Here is a 23,286-nt window from a genome sequence, read left to right on the forward strand (position 1 = left end):
GCCATAATTGCCACTAAACTGATTCCAATGATCAAAAAACTGTCTAACACCTATCAAAGTTGATTTTCGAAGTATTTAAGAGGCTTCCAACGGTTAGAAATGTAAAATCAAGGCTTCCAAGTCCAAAAAGAGCTCAAAAACCAGCAAATACTCTTTGTTCATTTACTACACTCAACTTCTATCTTTGTAATTGTGATATGCACTTAACTTTGTACCATTTAGATCAAGTCAGTGATCATAGGTACATCTTTATTTCTCTTTCTCTTGAATACTTAGAGTGTGCGAGACACTCTAAGGAATTTATTCAAGCTTGGATTGCTTGATTGGGTGTATAGGTTCCAACTTAGCCTAAAAAAGTTAGTTGTTGGTTTTTGGTTGATCTCGGTAAAAATCATTATGAAAGGTTTTGGCTGAGCCTGGTAAAATCTATTGTAAAACCTTGGTGAAAGCTTGTGAATTTCACCGTTCTTAGTGGATTGGTTTGGAAAATCCTTGGTTGAACAATCAAGGTAGTGGATGTAGGTCTGGACCGAACCACTATAAATTTTAGTGTGATTATTTGCTTTGTTTTTAGTCTTTCATTTATCTTTAAATCTTTCTTTGATTTTGCATTTGTCTCCAATTAGAAGTTAATTCTTGTAAGAGCCAAAAAGTGCTATTCACCCCTTTTTAGCACATTTATTTAGGACCAACAAGTGGTATCAGAGTAAGTTCTCTGTTGAGGTCAGATACGTCTGTGAGTAGGCAAGAGGAGGAACAGTCCTCAGGTGATGTAGATAGACACTTAACTGGGGGTATTACTATTGAGGATTTGGCGGCAGGCCTACAGGGAGTTAACCGGGTTGTAGAGATGATGGCGACCCATATGGAAGATATACAGAGGGTAATAGAGGGGAGACCTACAGTACAAGAATCTCTTAGCTTCCAAGGACAGGCCGATTGCCAATATCGTGAGGTTGAGAGGGGTCATTTAGAGATTTCTCTTCCCGATTTCCTAAAGCTTAAGCCTCCATCATTTTCAGGGTCTGATGCATCAGGAAAACCCTAGGTTTTCTTAGATAAGATGGAGAAGATATGTAAAGCTTTGGGATACTCCAATGTTCGGTCAGTTGAGTTAGCCGCTTTTCGATTAGAGGATGTGGCGCAGGAGTGGTATAGCTTTTTGTGTAGAGGTAGACCGACGGATGCAGCGCCATTGGCTAGGAGTGAGTTTAGTGCAGCCTTCTTGGATCAGTTCCTACCACTTAGTGTACGTAATGCTAGAGCTAGGGAGTTTGAGACTTTGGTATAGACTTCGAGTATGACGGTGTCAGAGTATGACATCAAGTTCACACAGTTGTCTCGGTATGCTTCCTACCTCGTTTCTACGGAGGAGATGAAGATTCAGAGGTTTGTGGATGGGTTAGTAGAGCCACTGTTTAGGGCTGTGGCATCTCGAGATTTCACTACCTATTCCGTAGCAGTAGATTGTGCTCAGCGCATTGAGATGAGGACTAGTGAGAGTAGGGCTACAAAGGATAGAGCAAAGAGGGCCAGGACAGAGGGTTATCAGGGCCGTAGAGATTTCAGCAGTGATGGTTCATCTTTTAGCCGTTAGGGTCCACAGAAGGATTCATGATTATCCCAACAGAGGAGTGACTTGCCTAGTGCTAGTGTTGGGACGGGACAGAGAACTTTCAATGCTATGAGGCAACAAGATTCGAGACAGAGTAGTCAAGTTATCCACCCTTCTAATATCTATGGGAGGAGACATAGTGGACGATGCTTAGGTACTGCGGCAGTTTGTTATGGGTGTGGCCAACCTGGGCACATTAGGAGGAATTGTCCGATGGCTCATCAATCACAAGATTCGGCACGTGGTTCCACCCAGCCAGCTTCGTCTGCTCCTTCAGTTGCTGCCTCATCTGGCCCGGAGACTAGTGGATCGAGAGGTAGAGGTGCTGGTACTTCCTCTCAAGGTAGGCCATTTGGGTCCGGACATCAGAGTTCTGTTCGTAGAGGCCAGGCGAGGGTGTTTGCTTTAACACAGCAGGAGGCCCAAACATTCAATGTCGTGGTCTCAAGTATTCTTTCAGTTTGTGATATGAATGCTCGAGTCTTATTTGATCCTGGTGCTACCCATTCTTTTATCTCTCCATGTTTTGCATCTCGGTTGGGTAGAGATCGTATTAGGAGAGAGGAATAATTAGTGGTGTCTACTCTTTTAAAGGAGATATTTGTGGCCGAATGGGAATATGAGTCCTGTGTAGTACAAGTCAAGGACAAGGACAATTTGGTGAATTTGGTGATGTTAGACACCTTAGACTTTGATGTGATCTTGGGGATGAATTGGTTATCACCCTGTCATGCTAGTGTGGACTGTTATCATAAATTGGTTAGATTTGATTTCCCCGATGAACCATTATTTAGTATTCAGGGGGATAGGAGTAATGCTCCAACTAATTTGATATCAGTCATTTCTGCTAGAAGATTATTACGATAAGGTTGTATAGGTTACTTGGCCATGGTAAGAGATACTAAGGTGAAGGTAGGAAATGTAAGTCAAGTGTCGATGGTGAAGGAGTTCGTGGATGTATTTCTCTAGGAGCTACCAGGTTTACCTCCCGAGCGAGAGATTGAATTTTGCATAGATTTAATTCCCGACACTAGACCTATATCCATACTCCTATATAGAATGACACCAGCAGAGCTTAAAGAGCTTAAGGATCAATTAAAGGATTTGTTGGATAAAGGCTTCATCCGTCCTAGTGTATCCCCATGGGGAGCACCGGTGTTATTTGTGAAGAAGAAAGATGGGTCACTTAGGCTGTGCATTGATTATCGACAGCTTAATAAAGTGACGGTGAAGAATAAGTATCCTCTCCCAAGGATAGATGATTTATTTGATCAACTACAAGGAGCACAATGTTTCCCTAAGATAGATTTGCGATCTAGGTACCATCAATTGAGAATCCAAAATGAACATATACCTAAGATCTCATTTCGAACAAGATATGGGCACTATGAGTTCTTGGTGATGTCATTTGGGCTCACGAATGCTCTTGTAGCCTTTATGGATTTGATGAACCGAGTGTTCAAGCCTTATTTGGATAAGTTCGTGGTGGTGTTTATTGATGACATCTTGATATATTCGAAGAGCCGAGAGAAGCATGAGCAGCATCTTAAGATAGTGCTCCAAATTTTGAGAGAACATCAATTGTATGCCAAGTTCTCCAAGTGTGAGTTTTGGCTCGAAAGTGTTGCATTCTTGGGGCATGTGGTATTTAAGGATGGGATACAAGTTGCTTCAAAGAAAATTGAAGCAGTGGAAAAATGGCCAAGGCCAACATCAGTTACGGAGATTAGAAACTTTGTGGGTTTGGCTGGCTATTATCGTCGCTTTGTGAAGGACTTCTCCAAAATAGTCGCCCCTCTAACTAAGCTAACACGTAAGGATACAAAATTTGAGTGGCCTGATGCTTGTGAGAATAGCTTTGAGAAGCTTAAGGCATGTCTCACCACAGCTCCAGTGTTAAGCCTACTGCAAGGCACGGGGGGTTATACGGTGTTTTGTGATGCATCGGGGGTTGGTTTAGGATGTGTACTAATGCAACATGGGAAGGTGATTGCGTATGCATCTAGGCAACTTAAAAGGCATAAGCAGAATTACCCCATACACGATTTGAAAATGGCAGCGATCGTGTTTGCCTTAAAGATTTGGAGGCATTACTTGTATGGTGAGACTTGCGAGATATACACGGACCACAAAAGTCTGAAGTATATATTTCAGCAAAGGGATCTTAACTTGCGGCAACGTAGATGGATGGAGTTGCTAAAGGATTATGATTGTACTATTCTTTACCATCCCGGTAAGGCCAATGTAATGGCGAATGCCTTGAGTCGAAAATCAATGGGAAGCTTGGCACATATTTCTACTGATAGGAGATCATTGGTTAGAAAGATCCATAGCTTGGGAGACATAGGTGTGCATTTGGAAGTTGCGGAGACAGATGCATTGCTAGCACATTTTAGAGTAAGGCCTATCTTAATGGACCGAATCAAAGAAGCATAAAGTAAAGATGAGTTTGTGGCTAAGGCCTTAGAGGATCCTCAGGGAAGGAAAGGAAAAATGTTTACCAAAGGCACAGATGGAGTGTTGAGGTATGGAACCAGACTTTATGTGCTTGATCGTGACGGGTTGAGGAGAGAAATATTGGAGGAAGCTCACATGGCAGCTTATGTGGTACATCCAGGGGCTACAAAGATGTATCAAGATTTGAAAGAGGTGTATTGGTGGGAAGGACTTAAGAGAGATGTAGTTGAGTTTGTCTCCAAGTGCCTGGTTTGTCAGCAGGTTAAGGTTGAGCATCAAAAGCCTGCAGGGCTACTACAGCCATTGCCAGTGCCCGAGTGAAAGTGGGAACATATTGCTATGGACTTTGTAACCGGTTTGACTCAAACTAGTGGGGGATATAATTCAATTCGGATAGTAGTAGACCGGTTAACAAAGTCAGCTCATTTTCTTCCGGTTAAGACTACTTACGGGGCTGCCCAATACGCTCGAGTTTATGTGGATGAGATAGTACGACTGCATGGTATTCCCATTTCTATAGTATCTGATAGAGGAGCTCAGTTTACTAGTAGGTTTTGGGAAAAGTTGCAGGAAGCATTGGGGACTAAGTTGGATTTTAGCACAGCTTTTCACCCTCAGATTGATGGACAGTCTGTACGGACCACACAGACATTGGAGGATATGTTGAGAGCTTGTGTGATAGACCTTGGTGTTAAATGGGATCAATATCTACCCTTAGTGGAGTTTGCCTACAACAATAGTTTCCAAACTAGCATCCAAATGGCACCATTTAAGGCATTATATGGACGGAGATGTAGGTCACCCATTGGATGGCTAGAGGTGGGAGAAAAGAAACTTTTGGGGCCTGAATTGGTGCAGGATGCAACCGAGAAAATACGCATGATCCGTCAGAGGGTGTTAACAGCACAAAGTAGATAGAAATCATATGCTGATAACCGACGGAGAGACTTGGAGTTCCAAGTAGAAGATCATGTATTTTTGAAAGTTTCGCCAACTAGAGGGGTAATGAGGTTTGGCAAGAAAGGGAAGTTAAGTCCTCGGTATATAGGGCCATTCAAGATCTTAGAAAGGGTTGGAGCGGTGGCTAATCGTTTGGCATTACCGCCAGACCTTTCGAATATTCATCCCGTGTTTCATGTGTCCATGCTTAAGAAGTACAACCCGGATCCATCACATGTAATACGGTATGAAACCATTCAGTTGCAAGATGATCTAACCTATGAGGAACAACTGGTAGCTATCCTTGATAGGCAAGTTAAAAAGCTCCGTTCAAAGGATGTAGCCTCAGTGAAAGTGTTGTGGCGGAATCACACTAGCAAGGAGGTAACGTGGGAAGCTGAGGATGAGATGCAGACAAAGCATCCACACCTCTTTGATATGTAAAGGTAAGCCACTCTACATTGAATTTATATTCGGGGACCAAATTTCTATTAGTGGGAGAGAATATGAGACCCTATCAAGCTCGATTAAAAGACGGTATTGTACCGAGTGGTACAACTAAGTTAAATCGAGCCTTGAACTAATTCAAATAGAAATTCTAAGAGGAATTTAAAAATTCTAAAACCCACAGAATGGCTTAGAATAGTGATTTAGAGTTCAAGGTCCAATTTGGAGTCCATCAGGAAAATTGATCGATTAAGGACAAAACGATCATTTTACCATTTGATGATAAATGGAGATTTTTAGCCAAGATTTGATCATATTTGACCAAGAATAATTATATGAAATATAATTATGATTATTGGAGTATAAATTGATTTTTAGCAGTAAAAATTTTTGATTCCCGGTATTTTTGGAGCAGAAGCACGAAATGGTAATTTTACCACTAGAGGACTAAACAGGAATTTTTATAAAACGATTTTTACCCCATTTGGTTAATATTGATCAATATTAGTGTTATTTGAGGTTGAAAAGTAGAAATAATGTGATTTCGGTACATTTCAGAGCATAGGGGTAAAATCGTAATTTTTTTACCTCGAGGGCAAATCGATAAATTTTTCGCCCCAGCACTTGTCAAGACCAAGGGATTTTAATTGTGGTAGGATTTGATAAATACCAGAATATTTGTGGTGGATAATTAAGAAGAAAAAGTCAAAAAGTTAAAAAATTGGGCCAATAAGCATGTGACACGTGGCATGCTTGATTATTTTATTATTTTCTATAGAAATCAGCCCATTAAATCCCCAATTCTCTCACCATATTCGGCCTAGGCAACCAGCAACAAGAACAAAGGAAGAACAAAGGGAAAAAACAAGAAAACCTAGGTGGAAATTCAAAGAAAAAGTGAAGAAATCAAAGAAACAAGCTAGGTAGTGAGACGTTCGAAAAAAGGCAAAGGAATTGTGCCTAAGGACTATTAGTCCGAGTGCACCTGAAATCCGGATTTTTGACACCTGTGAGTGGACTGCCTTCAAAACTTGTTTTGGAAAATATAATGTAATTGCCACCCATTTGAATGAATTATCAAGTTTTTCATGAAAATAAATGCCTTGGGAACAAGCTTTTGAAAAATGGTTTTATGTTGTAATATGTGATTGCTATGGATTCATGCACTATTGTATTATGATGATATATATATATATATATATGTGTGTTGTGTATGATGAATGATATTGTATATAATGACTGTAACCTTGTGTGTGCACAATGTGGAGAATGCACATGCCGGTGATGATGGTGGCGTGAGAGATAGATGATGATAGTGCCCGTGTGCACGATGTGGGGGGATGTACACGATAGCACTGATTGTGCATGCTGTGGGGAGATGCACGTGATGGTGCCGGCTATGTGCACCATGTGGGAGGATGTACATGAGCCGGGAGTGATTATGATGATATTGATGTTTGTCTATGTAATTATGTATATTTAGATTTATGAAATGAAAGCTCATGAATGTGATATATGGTTGACATATATGTGAAATTTGACACATTGTACTTTGAGAATTTTCATGAGTTTTATGTTGATTTTGTTAGTTTAGCAGGATGGCTTTTTTGTTGAGTGAGGGAAAATGTTTCTCTTGTTGCTTTGTTTTCGCTGTAGCGAAATTCATGCTCGTTGTACCGAGAAACTCTCGGGTTTGGAGGGGTAGACTGGCCGAAAACTCGCTACAGCGAAATTCATTCTCGCTGTAGCAAAAAAAACTTTTTGTTTCTGGGTAACAATTTCGCTGCAGCGAAAAACTTTCTGTTTTGTCTCCTATCTTGTCCAATTGCTGCCCTATTTTTCACTTCTTTGCTACCATATCTGAGCATGGACTTCCAACATTTAGGACAAAATGAGTTAAGTTTAGAATGAGGGGTTTTAATATTAATGGAACTAAATTGCATTGTTTTGAAACAAGTGCATCATGATTTTAAATTCTCCCTTGTTATTGTTGCTTGTTCCTTTCCTTGTTCACTCACTGGGTTTATACTCACCATTTTCAAATTCATGTTTTCAAATCACGAGGCAGATGGTAACTAGGACGAGGTGTCCTTGTAGACCTGTGTCCATCTTTTGGTAGGTGTCTCAGCATTCGGTAGCTGTATATTCATCTGAGTCACTCCGCTGGAAGTCGAGTGTTATTTTGTTTTGTATAGACGAGCTTAATGTAAATTATTAGAATACATGTTGTAGACATTGTATGTAAATTTTTAAGGAGTAATGCCAGTACGAGTTGGCAATGTATATCACTATTTTGATTCAAAGTTATGAAATATGACTTAGTGATATTAGATGGAATTATAAGTAAGATAAATAATAGGCTTGCTTGGGTTTAGTGGATTATGTCCATTGGACCTTTGCGCCGGTCATGGCCCGGAATTTGGGTCGTGACAGATCAATAGGACTTTGATTAGCTTGTAATGTATGACTAGGGTCAAGGTAGGATATAGGATAATAATGTGGCTCAATTCACCCTAAGCACATAATTATTCTAAGACCTATCTATAGAGCTCTATTTTCCTTCTCCTAGTACACATTTTCTTCCACATTTGAACTTTTTTTTTTTCAACACATTTTTTTCCACAATTTCATACCCCCAAATTTATTTTCTTTATATTGTAGGTAGTCGGGTTATTTTTCATATTTTGAACTTTTTCTTTTCATCAACATCACCTTTTCACCTTTTTCAACATTTAACTCAATTTAAATTTCCTGAGACAATATACATGCTTAGGAGTAAGGCTTGCAAAATTGGAAATTTTTATTTTAAGGCTAGGCTCAATTATTATGTAGTTTAATAAAGAAAAGAGAAATTAGGCTCAAAAGAGGTATATTAGGGATAAAGATTTAACAAGGTGGGCTTTTTAGGTTCAAACGGTCCAGAGATGGCCTAAATCATCTCCTTAACTAAGTATTTCCTAGGATTTTGCCTCGAGAGAAAATCAGGCAAATTCTATAATTCATGACATAACCTAAAATTTACATCAATATAAAGCTTCTCTAAATATTCAAAATAATTTAAAGTAAAAGATATAGTGATCCAAATTGTGGAAATCACATCCTAACAATGATACTTATCAAAATCATTTAGCACAAATCCAAACAAAGACCTTTTTCACCAAAAGCTAAGAATTCAAGACAACTAGTTATCATCATTGGATAAAGAAATCATAGAAAAAAATTCGCACAACTTTACTATAGATTCCTAAAATTTGAACAAATAATAATTCATTTACCAACTAATCCTAAATTTTTTATAAATACGTATGAAAATAAAATTAAATCTAAAACTTCCACAGACTATTCATTACCAGAAAAATAAATTCACCCTCCCAAACTTAAACTAAACATTATCCTCAATATTAGAAAAAAGAAAAGAAAGGTAAAGAATACTCCCGTTATGGTTGAATGAATATGGAGAAGCTTTAATCTGCCTCCTCATCAACATTATCCTCTGCATCATTGTCCTCATTGTCCTTTGCCTCATTAGCACCCCTAGGAGGATTAGGTGCCAGTGGAAGAGTAGACATGTGCATTCCCATAAAAGCACCATAAGCTCGAAACATGTGGCCCATATGTTGATTGCAATAGGTTTGATAAGTCATGTGTTGCTCAAATTGTTGCCCAAGATTCTCAACTAGGTGCTCAAGGTTCTCAATTCTCTGGGTCATTGACAATTGTTGGTGTCTTGGTCGAAGGGGTGGAGGATGATGTGTAGAAGAAGAACTACCCCTAGTAGAAGTTTGAGATTGTCTAAGGATGAGATTAAGATCAATTGGAAGTTTAGGGTGCAACAACTCCTCATTAGCATCCCAATGTACACCAGTTTGTTTGCACATAGCTGTAATTAGAGAAAGGATCCATAAGCCTTCACACTTTGATTGTGTAATGTGAGTCATGGCTTTGTAAATTACGCAACCAATATCAATTGTGCGTTCAGTCATGATTGAATAAATAAGGATGGCTCGATCTTTTGTGATATCACTAGTATGTGTGGTATGAAGTAATTTGGAAGCCACAAAATATAACCATATCTTAGAAATTTGTTTCATCATAGTCCTCTTGAATGAAACTGGTGCATTATTGAAGAATCATCATTAAGCACCCTTCTCACATAGTGTAGTAATGATATTATCTTAATTTTCCTGCTCAGCCAAATATTGATCATATCCATCATTTGCAATATCAGGAGTTTCACAAAATTTATTGATGGCGTGGCTCGAGAATGGAACTAATTTACCTCGCACGATAACAAAATCATTAGTAGCTTTTACAACATTAGCGTAAAATTCTTTTACCAGTGGGATGCTTGCAACAGCTGGCGAAGCATAAAATTTTTGCCAATGGTGGCCATCAATCATTGGTTGAACGTCAAGGTGTGTAAACAACCCTTGATCCAATCCTCGTTCAGGTATTGCAATTTTGTTTGCAAGAGAACTTGCATGTCTAGCCATAGCATCAGCTGACACAAATCTAATATGATCAAACAAACCACTGGAATTTTGTCTTGATCGTTTGGGTGCCATTCTCAAATATCCTACAATTAATTCTCATATAAAAGAAAAAAAAAGTACCAACAAAACGCAATAGACTATCAACAATAGTAGCTCATATGTCTTCTCATCTAAAATAATGCCCATAGTATCAAGTAAAAATCCAATAATTAAAATATTTCTATACTACTAAGCATATAAAAAAATTTAAAATCAAGAAACTTACCCATATTCCCCAATTTCAACTTATGTTTGAAATTTAAAGCACAAATCTAAACAATTTACCATACCCATAAAATAATTAAGCACAATGTTTCAAGAATTATCAATAGTCATCACAAATTTCCAACAAAATAAATAATGTAAAGTAAGGCAACAATATTAAAAATAGAAGAAAAAAAGGAAAAGAAAAAAATAACTAAAAGAAATATTGAAACTTACTTGATATTTAGCGTATAGGTGTTGAAAATCAGTGTGGAAGGATATGATAAGTGTGGGTAATTGGTATGGAGAAAGAAATATGAAAGGGAAATAATGGCAAGGGGAAGAGTAGAGGAGAGATGGAAGGAATGGTTAAAAAGAGAGGCGTGAAAGTGCAGAAAATTGTACTAAAGGGAGGGGTAGATGAGCTGGAGCTAACAATAACAAAAAAATGAGGTTTTATAGATGGGGAGAGGCATTTGGTGAATGGGCTATCCATTGTTGGCAGCCCATTATCAAAGAGGGGTTTTTTGGGCTGTGGGTTGCCTTTGTAGGCAGCCCATAACTGAGGGGGGTCGTGGCCCTCGTTCCAGAACATCAAGAGGCTATGGTTTGCATTGGTTTTTTTTTCGCTGAGCCGTGGCCTCCCCTTAGGGAAGCCAAGGCTTACCCCCATCCCTCAATTTTTTTTCAAATATTTTTATAATTAATTGTTTTTATGAGGGGTTTGACATGTTCCTGCAAAATAAAAAGAAAATATTAATAATTAATAATGGAATAGATAAAAATAAGTAAAAGAAAATAAGTTAGAATGCTTAGGTTGCCTCACAAGAAGTGCTTGATTTATAGTTGTTGGATTGACTTTCTCTGATTCAAATTGCATTGATAAGCATGATTGAGGACCTTTGACGATTGAAATCACCACCCCAGTAGTGCTTTAATCATTGCCCATTCACTTTGAAGGTTGATTTATCATCAACTGCCTCCATTACTTCATGAGGATATACTTTCATCACAATTAAAGGTCCAAACCAACGAGATTTCAATTTTTAGGAAATACTTTCAAACGAGAATTGTATAGGAGAACATTTTGGCTAGGCTCAAAACTTCTATTTATGATTTTTTAGTCATGCCATCGTTTTGTCTTCTTTTTGTAGATTCTTGCATTCTCATAAGCTTCATGACAAAATTGATCGATCTCATTATGTTGCAAAAGACACTTTTCTCTAACCGCTTAAAGATCAAAATGAAGCTTTTAATTGCCCAATATGCCTTGTGTTCAAGCTCGACTGATAGATGACACGCTTTGTTAAACACCAATCTATAAGGGGACATCCCAATTGGAGTTTTATATGCAGTTCTATATGCCAACAAAACATCATCCAGCTTTTTTCGACCAATCTTTTTTGGAAGGACAAACAATTTTCTCCAAAATTGTTTTAATTTCTCGATTTGAAACTTCAACTTGACCACTCATTTGAGGATGATAAGTAATGGCTATTTTGTGCTTGACTCCATATTTGGCTAGGATTGTCTCAAAATTTTTGTTATAGAAGTGAGTCCCTTCATCACTAATTATGGCTCTAGGTGTACCAAAACTTGTGAAGATGTTTTTTTGTAGGAATTTTATCACTACCTTAGAGTCGTTCCTTGGCAATGCAATAACTTCAACCCATTTAGAGACATAATAAACAGCAACCAAGGTGTATACATTATTGAAGGATGGAATTAATGGACCTATAAAATTAACTCCCCACCCATCAAAAATTTCAACTTCCAAGATGTTGTTGAGAGGCATCTCATGTCTTTTAGTTATATTGCCCATTCTTTGACATTAATCACATCTTTCAACAAAATTATGAGCATATTTAAAAAAGAAGGCTAGTAAAAACCTGATTGTAAAACCTTTGAAACAGTACGTTTTCCTCCATGATGTCCTCCATAATAAGATGAATGGTAATGATGAAGAATATTTTCAAATTCTTGTTCAGGAACACCCTTTCTAATGATTTGATCTCCATAATGCTTGTAAAGAAAAGGCTCATCCCACATGTAGTATTTGACATCCCACAAGAATTTCTTCTTTTGTTGAGAATTAAATTCAGGAGGAAAGAGTTTTCTCACTAGATAATTCACAACATCAGCATACCATGGTAAATTCTTTTGCTATTTTATAACGACCCCTCCTCGATTGCTACCGACGTTCGAGACCTCTGGAAGATCCCGCCAAGTCTTGAACAAGCCTTAATGGAATTTCTCGATAACTCATCATACAGGACCACTAATCCATGTTAATGCTTAATCACATATATTCTCGTGTCATGAATTAAACCATAGACATAATGAAACAACACAATTTTTAAATCATGTGGTCATAAATATATATATATATATATATATATATATACAATGGAGTCGAAAATTTCCAAGTTGTCATTTATATCAAATCCCATATCTATTACACATTAATAGCATGTGCTACAACATGACCTCTAACAGCGGAGCGACTCGAGATAAAATGCTAGGAAATGCCTTTACCTATCCGCGAAGGACCGTGCGCGTCGATGATTACACACTAGGCTAATCCCTATGTCATGACCTGGAACTCCCATCGAGTCCGTGACAACCGCCGCGACGTCTCGATCGACATTCATTACCCAGAATGTCAACCAGAACCCCGCAAGGCTTTAATATCAGCTTCTCATTTTCCCTGTGGGTAACTGTTGCCAAATACCACATTCTAAAAGATTTTAAACTGTTTCCAACTTAAACAAATAAAATAATAATTTTCGTCTCACAGGGGTATTTTTTTGTCATTTATCCCAAAACTCTCAAAATCAGTTAAAAATATAGTATGTAAGTGGAAAACACATATTTCATAATCAAAAATAATTTTGGATGTCTAAAACATTCGTTTAAAATGAAATTATGACTGTTAGAATAAAAAAAAGTATTAAATAAAATATTCAATTTTCACATAAAACAATATTTTAATAAAACTGCATAAATAATTTTTATAGTATAAAAGCAAAATAAATTCCTACATACTGTAATGCAGATAACCAAAGTATAGAATTAATTTATAGTGACACGTGGGCCCATGAATGACCAAAAGTATCAAAAGAAATGAACCTACAGTTTTTGGATGTGGTAAGTTCAACTGTAATTCTCGTCGATATCAGTTATCTACATTTTATTCTGAGCTTGAAATGGGTGGAAAGAAGGGTGGTGAGATTATAAAATCCTAGTGGGTAAACAAACATCACTCAAAATATCTAAAGTCGAGTAAAAGGAGACTATTAAAACATTTCATCAAACTATAATTTATCATTTTTCAACTTATTTCAACCAAATGAAATCAATTTATTTAAAGCAAGTAATCAGTATGGCTTATGAATTTCTTAAAAAGTTTGGCTCATGCCAAAAATTATTATCATACTCAGTTATTTGAGATACCTTGGCCGAGGGCTATCCCAACTGAGTCTGCCAAGGCTATTAGAAAGTCATGTTTTTATTTTGAAAACATAGTCGTTCCTTGGCGTTGGCCGAGTTCTCCTTCACGTGGTGGTTTGGCGTGAAGTGAACTCTAAAAGTTATACCTCGGGAGTTACTGTCACGACCCGGAACTCCCCATCGGGCCCGTGACAACCGCCGCGAGGTCTCGACAGACATTCTTCACCCCGAATGTCGATTGAAACCCCGCAAGGCTTAGCATCAACTTCCTCATCTCCTCAGTGAGCAACAGTTATTAAATCTCGCATTTCAAAAACATCATAAGTCATTTTCAAATAAGAACAATAAAATATTATTTTCTAGCTCACAAGGGTATTTTCGTAAGTTTTTTCGAAAATCTCAAAACTTGCTAAAAATGTAGTAGGTAAGCAGAAAATATATATTTAATGATTTAAAAACAATTAAGTATCTAAAACGTTCATTTGAAAGCAAATTGTTGATAACTAGTACTATTCAAAAATAATAAATAAAATATTCTATTTTCTCATAAAATAAATTTTTATAGAAATATTCGTAAATAATTTTTCGCACATGAAAGTAAAGTAAAAATTGTATGAATAGAAATACAGATAACCAAAATATAAGTTTTGATCTGCAATGACACGTGGGCTCCAATTGACCAAGAGGATGTAAGACTGTGAACTCTTACTTTCTATAATGCAGTTCTGAGCTTAGTTCTCGTCCTACTCGACTATCTACAAACTGTCCTGAGCCTGAAAAATGTATAGGAAGAAGGGGTGAGATTTTATAATCCCAGTGAGTAAACAGATACCATCTAAAGTATCTAAAGCCGAGTAAATGGAGACAATTAAAATAAGTCATCATACTGTAATTTCATTACCTTTCAGTTCATTTCAACCAAATAAAATCAATCCATATAAATCGAGTAATCAACTTGGCTTATGAATTTCTTAAAACTTTGGCTCGTGCCAAAACTCATACTCAGTGATACCTTGCGCAGGGCATCCAACCGAGTCCGCCAAGGCTGTTAAAATTTCATATACACTTAAAATATATTTTTAGTTTGAGAAAAATACAGCCGTTCCTTGGCGTTGGCTGAGTTCCCCTTCACGTGGTGGTTTGGCGTGAAGTGAACCCTAAGCTTTACCCCAGGAGATACCCTACGCGCCTCTCCGTTCGAGGTAATAATATAATGGAGTTTACCGTGCCCCTCTAATAGGCTGGTCCACGGAACCCCCTCTGCAGTAAATAATTAATATATAATCCACCAATCAATAAAATTCATTCTAGCATGACATGGCAATTTATCGCAACCTAGCCTCTCAAGGCTGAATACACAGTATAAATAATTATAACACCAAAATCAGTTTAGCCATTCATGCTCATTTATTATCATAAGCCATTCAATTCAAAACCATAAATTTGCAACACAAGCAGGCAGTCTCCAATTACTCTATTTCAAAACCAGTATTCAAGTTTTTAGAAAATTTATAAAATCATTTTATAAAATCACAATTTCTATTAAAACATAGCAATTTACCATTTAAACCCATTTTCCATAAAATCACACAATTGTATAAAACTACTCTAGATAATTAAGACGATAATAAGTTTACTCACAGTATTAGGAGTAGAAACACTCCTATCTTCCGCCCTCGGGTGCAGTCTCTTACCCGAAACAATTGACTCACCACCTATCCATAATCCATGATACAAAATTCAATAAATTGTGTCAATTTATCATAAATTATTTCAGGCTCTTATCCATGCGTATGCACTAGATAGGATTTGAAATGTCTAGACAATCGCTTAATTGCAGTGTCCGACCTAACTCGCCTATACACGGTGTAAATTCTTAAAATCCCCAATTCGACTCCAATTCCATCCATTTCAGTTTCAATTATCCAATTATATCCACAATACCTCAATGACTGTGAATTTGGTCCAATTTATCAGTCCGAACTATAAATTACGCTTTTACCCTTAGTGGGTAAAAATTTTAATTTATTGCACCGAAAATTCCCATTTAATTTCCAACCTCATAATTCATCATTTTTCCACCCAATTCTCTTAAAATAAAGTCAACCTCATCCTCACATACCATTGGCTAGATTCGGCCTAGAGAAATTCATGGAGAAGATAAATATTTTTCTTGTTGTTTTGCTCATAAACATGCTAAACTAACACTAAACACTAACATAGCTCAAAATCAAATTAATCTAATAACTTTCTCTCTCCTAACCCATTTTTCAGAATTCAAATCATCCTCAAATCACATGATTCAACCATGAAAAATGATGAAAAATGCATGGGAAAGGTAAAGCACAAGACAAATTTAAGAAATGTTACCTTTTTTTCACTTGATTTTTGAATTTCCACTTATTTTCCCTTTAAATTTCTTGGCTAGGGTTTTATTTTCTCCTTTCTCTCTCTTATTTCTTGCTTGGCCGAATGTTGAAGAAGAAGAATGGGTTATGGGCTGATTTTTTTATGCCTTTTTATTGTTTAATGAAATAATATTATTTTATTCATATTTTAAATATTTTATTAATTCATTTTTTTTTCTAGCCATCCATTTGTCCTACTTTTTCCACCATGCATTCCCTTTGACTTATCCAAGTCTTAAGTGAAATTTCCAGATTTTTCCAAAGTTTTGGTGGAGCAAATTTTTTAAAATTACACTTTTGCCCCTAAACTTTTCAAAAATTACATTTTTTCCCCAAAGATTGAAAATTTGCCATAATGCATAATTTGCACTCCTCATACTCACTTCACACTCCAAATAATTAAATTTGATCAAAATCCTTTCAAAAATTAAATTTTCGATTATGGGTGGCAAAATTACCATTTTACCCTTTTTCTCCAAATTATACCGAAATTAAGATTTTTCACTTCTAAACCTCAAATCTTACTCCAATAAGTCAAATGGGGCCAAAACTCTTTTCTAAAAATTCCCATTTTATCCTTAAGTGGCAAATGACCATTTTACCCCTAGATAGCGAAAATTCCGATTTGACTCCAAATTGATCCTCAAACTCCGAATCACCATATTAAACCATTCTGGGACTTTAAAATTCTTAATTTCATCGTGAATTGTCTAGTTGATCTAGTTCGAGGCTTAAATCAACTTTGTTCTAAGTATAATACCGACTTTTGTAAATTTTTTTTTCGGGACTCTCTTAGCATGCAAACATGCTATCCATCACCTGTATGTCATGACAAATATTTTATAGAGTCGGGCCTGTCATCTTCTCCCCCACTTGGATCCACCATATGATCCTTCTTCTTGACTGATTTCGACATCCGGTTAAATATTAATATTTTAAAAATTTTATTTTGTCTCCTTGGTACCTGAAATACCTTATTATGCCTCACTTGACTTATGAATTGCCTTTTATCTCACAAATTCTCCTCTGATAAAATTATTATTATTTTATTGTTATTTTCTCACTTGTGAAATATTTTATCCTAAACTACTCTTTTCGTTTTTTATCACTTTTAAACATTTTAATTGACCTCAATTTGCATTCGATCAACTTTATTTATCACTATATCAAAGTATGGGGTATTTCAGTTACCTTACTCGCCTCTCCAACCGAGGTAAAAATATAACAGGATTCTGTGCCCCTCTAATAGGCTAGTCCACAGAACCCAGCCCACTGCAGCAGGTCAAACCCACCATACAATAAAATTTTGACAGCATGACAGGGCTAATATATTATCACCCAGCCTGCAAGGGTAAAATAAAGCAATTCATACAATTCATAAAAAATACAGCCCAGCCAGTCATGCCAATACAATAACATAAGCCATTAATTCAATTTTAAATTTACAACATATCAGTGGTCTCCAATTACTCTATTTTCAAAATCGTTATTTCGTTTCAAGAGAATTTATAAAATATTTTCATTTAAACTCATTTTGTTTACAAAACATAAAAATTTACCATTTTAACTCATTTTCATAAAATTCACCAAAACCGAATAAAAACATACTTTAGATAATTAAAGTGATGGTAAGGTTACTCACAGTGTCTAGAGTAGGGATTTTCGAAATACTCAGACTACTGGTCCTCGGGTGCAATTCCCTTGCCTTTATCGGAGGACTCACCACCTTGACACAGTACAAAATCGAGAAATTCACCACATTGGTACTAAATTGAAATTAAACTAATTTAGACTACTAATGCTTGATATGGAATGCAAAAATGTCTAAATTTTGCCTAAACGCGGTGTTAGCCTATTTTAATCTTTTACCCGATAAATCGATATAAGTGTCTGTTTAAACTCCAAATTAATTTTTTTTCAGTTTTTATACCTCAATTGCACCCAAATTGACTTAATGTCCCTGAGTGTGGTGCAAATTATCAGTCTTGGCAACAAATTACGAAAATACCCCTAGTGGGTAAAAATTCATATTTTTGCTTCGAAAATTCCCATTATTTTTTTAGGCTCATAATTCATCATTATTCATCATAATTTCTCAAATAAACATCAAGATCAGCAGTCAATATTCTCCTAGAAAATTCGGCATAATGGGTTTCAATGGGAGAAAATTATATCCCTAGCTTATTTTTGCTATATTTCAATATAACCTAACTAAAATCACTTAATTCAATTAAAATCAACCAACACTCAAGCTCAAAACTCATCCATGGAGGTTTGGCCAGCATGGGTGTCCATACCCACTTTCTAATTTTGCATGGAAATGAGAAAAAATGCATGGGTAATGAAAATCACAAGGAAAATCAATGAAATTTACCTTTTTAATGCTTGATTTCTTGATTTCTCTTGATTTTCCCCAAATTTTTCAGGTAGGGTTCTTATTTCTTTTCCCTCTTTTCTCTACTGGTTTGGACAGCTGAAGAAGATGAGAATTCTGGAATTTTGACCTTTTTAAAGGCTAAAATAATATAATATTATTTTGTTCATTTTTTTAATGTTTTATTAATTCCTTAAATTCTAGCCATCCATTTGTTTCCAAATTTTCACCATACACTTGTCCCACATGTCCATAGCTTTGATAAAGTTCTCAGACTTATCCAAAGTCTTGGTAGAGTAATTTTTTGAAATTTACACTTTTGCCCCTGTAAAAATTAAAAATTACATTTTTGCCCCAAAAATTGAAAAATTGTCCATAGACATATTTTTTTATCCCTTATACTCATACCATTCTCCAATTTGTCAAATTTGATCTAAATTCTCTCAAAATCTCAAATTTTATCCACAGGTGGTGAAATTACGATTTTACCTTTACATTCTAGAAATCACTGAAATTAAACTTTTTCACTGCCAAACCCTCAAATTATACTCCAATAAGTCAAATAGGGCCAAAAAAATCTTTTCTAAAAATTTCCATTGTGTCCCTAGGTGGCAAATGAGCATTTTACCATTGGATAGTGAAAATTTCGATTTGAATCCAAATTGATCCTTGAACTCCAAATCACTATATTAAACCATTCTAGGACTTTAATATTCTTAATTTCATTTTAAATTCTCTATTTGATCTAGTTTGAGGCTTAAATTAACTTAATTGTATCATTTGGTACATTGTCGTATTTTAACGATTTTTCTTTCGGCGCTTCCCAAGTATGCAAGCATATTGTCAATCTTATGAATGATATGACAAGTATTTTATAAGGTCGGGCTTGACACCTTATCTGCAAAGAGGGAAATAAAAAGGGGTGAGTCTCACAGACTTAGTGATCATCGGCTTCGTGAGTAAGGCGTAGATGGAAAACAAGCAAACAGTAGATAATTTTGAATATTAAAACGCATGATTATCAAAAATAAATTTAATTGAAAGGGAAGTTTGTGCCTTATGGAAATGATGCTGTAAAATCATAGTGCAATATTTAATTTGGCAAAACGATGCTGAAAACAATTGTAGTAACTCAATGTTAAATCATCGAAAATATGACTTACTGTAAAAATACGAATAATAATATAAAGGTATGCATGCTCCCAAAACGTGTGGCATGTAACGAAATCAACGTGATCAACCACATAAACCATCTAGTAATCATAGAGTAAGAATTTAAAAGCTTTTGTTAAAAACAAAAGGAGTTGCAGGGAAATCCTGACTCTCTACTGGCAAAAGAGTCACGTCGAAAAACACACAAGGCTCTCGAGTAGGAAGTATAATATCAACACTTGGCACTTCCACGTACTAACAATCCGAGAGCATCGCTTCCACTAGATTCCCACATGCCGTGGCAATCTCAATGATGTTGGCCGACACTGGAGAATCAAGCAGTCGCGACCGCGTGTATCATTTGTGGCCTAGCCACATGTACAACCCGTGGCCTTGCCACGTATATCACAGACCATGGCCCCAGCCCTGTCTAACAGCCCGTCGACAACCTAAAAATTCTCTAGCTAGAGCTCACTCGTGCACGAGGGTCACACTTAACCGATGTGACATCCGACCTACTCTAGACGCTCTCGGTTTTTCAAAAACGTTTATCAAAATGAAATCAAGTTTCCCGAGACTTTTTTCTTAAGTTGTTTGAAATCAAAGTTTGATAACCTGTTAAATTTTTTTTCACATTAATTGTCATGGTGTAAATACTTGTATAAATCATTTAGCAAATGCATTTAACTATGCATATCACACAAAAATACAAGGCACAGATTTTTGATGCAAAATAGTGTGAAAGGCTTGTTTTCCAGTTTCTAAAACACTTTACGTATATAATTTTATACATATATATTTAAAACGTGTCCAAACATCATAGCAATCACAAAATTCATAAAAATTCTACCAACACATGCTTTCCACAATTTTTGCGTTTAAAATAAATCATACATATATATATATATATATAGTTACGAAAATTTTAAAATGGACACCCCCAACTCACCTCACAATAGCAGGATTACTATGTCGCTATTGGTTCGTACGTGTATATAATTATTCCTATTTGCTGATCACGTCTTACTTCGTCCGGCATGCCACCATGACAAACTTTCCTAGCAACAATTTAAACCCAATATACTTAATCACACACATGTATGGGCAGCAGCTTAATTAAAAATTCCTTAACCAAATTGCATATTTTTCATCCAAAATATTCACAATATTAAACTATCCATAAACCTTCAAATATAGTATTAGCTCACCATTTTTTTTTCTTCCTTTATTTCTTTCTTTTCCTTCCACTCTTTTTCTTCTCATTTCCTTCTTTCTCCAACTGCTACTCACCTCTTTCTTTCTAAATCTCCAATTGCCATTTTTTTCTCCATCTTTCTCCTTTCTTCCCCCTTATGCCGGCTACCTAAACCAAGACTCTCCTTCACCAACCAGCAACCAACAGCCTTTTCTTCCTCCTTTATAAATCGGCAGCCAACAGCCCCCTTTTTACTCCTTTAGATCAGCAACAGCTTCCCCCCTTTTACCCAGTCTAAATGGCAACAACTACCTCCCCTTTTTCCCACTCTTCTTCTCTTCGTAAATGGCTTCCTATCTTCCTTATTTCTCCCCTCAAGACCGGCTGTAACCACCCAAGAAATTCTCTCCTCAAAATCGGCTGCAACCACCTAAGAAATTCTCTTTTGCTCATCCAAACCGGCAGCTCAAAGCCCCTTCTCTATATCCCTTTGTCGGCATAAAAACCAAGCTCTCTCTCCCGTTTTGTCTCTATAAAAAGCTGGTGGTAAGGAATAAAAAAACAAATAAAATTGTAAATGGTGGCTGCATTTTGGGGGAAAGCCGACATGACAAGTGTCATGTCCCCCTTTTTTTTTTATTTATCTTTTTCCTTTATTGTTTCATTTGGCCAACCCCTACCATCCTTCTGTCTTCTTCTTTTATTGTTTTATTTAGCTGGCCCCTACCATCCATTCACAAAGCAAAAACTTAGTTTTAAATTTTTTTTTTTTTACTTCCATTCCACACATGGGCAGTTGCCCATTCTTCCCTTATTTTATTATTTATTTATTTATTTATTATTATTATATATTTATTTTATTTAACTTCAATTAACAAATTGTGCACATAATCCTCAACTTCATTTTATTTACTACATAACCCTCTAACTTTCATATTTTAAAATTTGGTCCTTCCGACACGTTTAAAAATTCTAATTTCCTTCTAGCTTTCCTCCTTTACACGTATACAACCGAAATATCAAAGTTACATTTCAACGCGGTATCACCATATTTTTAAATATTTACTTACCCACGCTAGCTCGATTTAATAAAATCACGTGGGCACAATTATCGTCTTTTTTCTCTAGAATTCTTCCTTACTTCTTATCCTCCACTTAAATTAGTCATGTACCCTTATTCTGAATTAATTTTCGTAATTAATAAAATATTAATATTTTAATATTATTTTATTCATAAAATAATATTTTATTTTAAAATATTCTTTTCGCCCCTAACCACTCTTCAACACTTAAATTTACATCAAGTAACCTTTTGTCTTATCGATAGGATCTTATTGATGACTAAACGAGGATACGGGGTGTTACATTCTCTATATGAAATAATTACTCATCAGGAAAGGTCTTATTGATCACTTTTGAATTCCCAATGTGCTCATTATTCTCCCATCTCAATAAATGATCTACCACTTGATTTTTTGAACCTTTCCTATCTCGAATTTTGAAGTCGAATTCTTGAAGCAAAAGTACCCATCTTATCAAGTGTGATTTTGCATCTTTTTTCTTGATCATATATTTAATAGCTGCATGGCCAATGTAAACAATAACTTTAGTACTAACAAGATAAGAGCGAAATTTATCGAAAATAAAAACAATAGCAAGCAACTCCTTTTCGATTGTGGTGTAATTTACTTAAGCCTCATTCAACGTTCTGTTCGCATAATAAATAGGATGCAAAATCTTCATTTTTCATTGGCCCAAAATTGCACTAACTGCATAATCACTAACATCACACATTGGTTCAAAAGAAAGATTCCAATTAAGAATAATGATAATAGAAGCAGAAATTAATCTCTTTTTTAATTCAACAAGAGCATCATGGCAAGCATCATCAAAATTAAAAGGAGTATCATTTTCTAACAAATTACACTGTGAGACCTCGACCCCTATAGGCATGTAACTAGATGTAGACCCGATATCCCAGACTAGGGGTAATTTTGTCATTTCCTTAGTGAGCCCCTAAAAGTATGCTTTCAAACAATATTAAGGCCTAAGTAGGACTAAGGCATAAATGAATGACAAAAATAAGGGTAAATGATGAAGGAAATAAAAATAATGATAATTTCTAATGTCAAGCCTAGCTCTACAATAAGTTTATTATGCCATTCTGACATAAGAATGCATGTTTGCTTACTCGGGTACCTCGAAAATCGTTAAAGGACGGCAATGTACCAAATGGTACAATTAAGTTGAATTAAGCCTCGAACTAGTCCAAATAGAGATTTTAAGATCAAATTGAGAATTTTAAAACCCTAGAATGACTTAAAATGGTGAGTCGGAGTTCGAGGACCGATTTGGAGTCAAATTAGATTTTCATGACCTAGGGGCAAAATGGCCATTTTGCCACCCGAGGTTAAAATTGGAATGTTGGAAGAAGTTTTTGATCAAGATTGACTATTTAGAACATAATTTGGGTTTGAGAAGTAAAAAATTTTAATTTCGGTATTTTCCTTAGC

At 36.0% G+C, this 23,286-nt stretch overlaps 1 long non-coding RNA gene across 1 annotated transcript; it reads right to left on the bottom strand.

Annotated features, from left to right (window-relative positions):
• Positions 1–14,241: 14,241 nt before the first annotated feature.
• Positions 14,242–16,155, bottom strand: LOC148761207 (uncharacterized). Its single transcript, XR_016027805.1, has 3 exons — positions 16,015–16,155; positions 15,286–15,359; positions 14,242–14,417 (listed from the first exon to the last, which is right to left on the bottom strand). It is a non-coding gene; the product is annotated as an uncharacterized LOC148761207 (long non-coding RNA).
• Between the last annotated feature and the right edge of the window lie 7,131 nt (positions 16,156–23,286).

Source organism: Theobroma cacao, chromosome 8 (assembly GCF_053813885.1).
Source record: "Theobroma cacao isolate CCN51 chromosome 8, ASM5381388v1, whole genome shotgun sequence".
In the NCBI taxonomy this organism is placed as follows: Eukaryota; Viridiplantae; Streptophyta; class Magnoliopsida; order Malvales; family Malvaceae; genus Theobroma; species Theobroma cacao.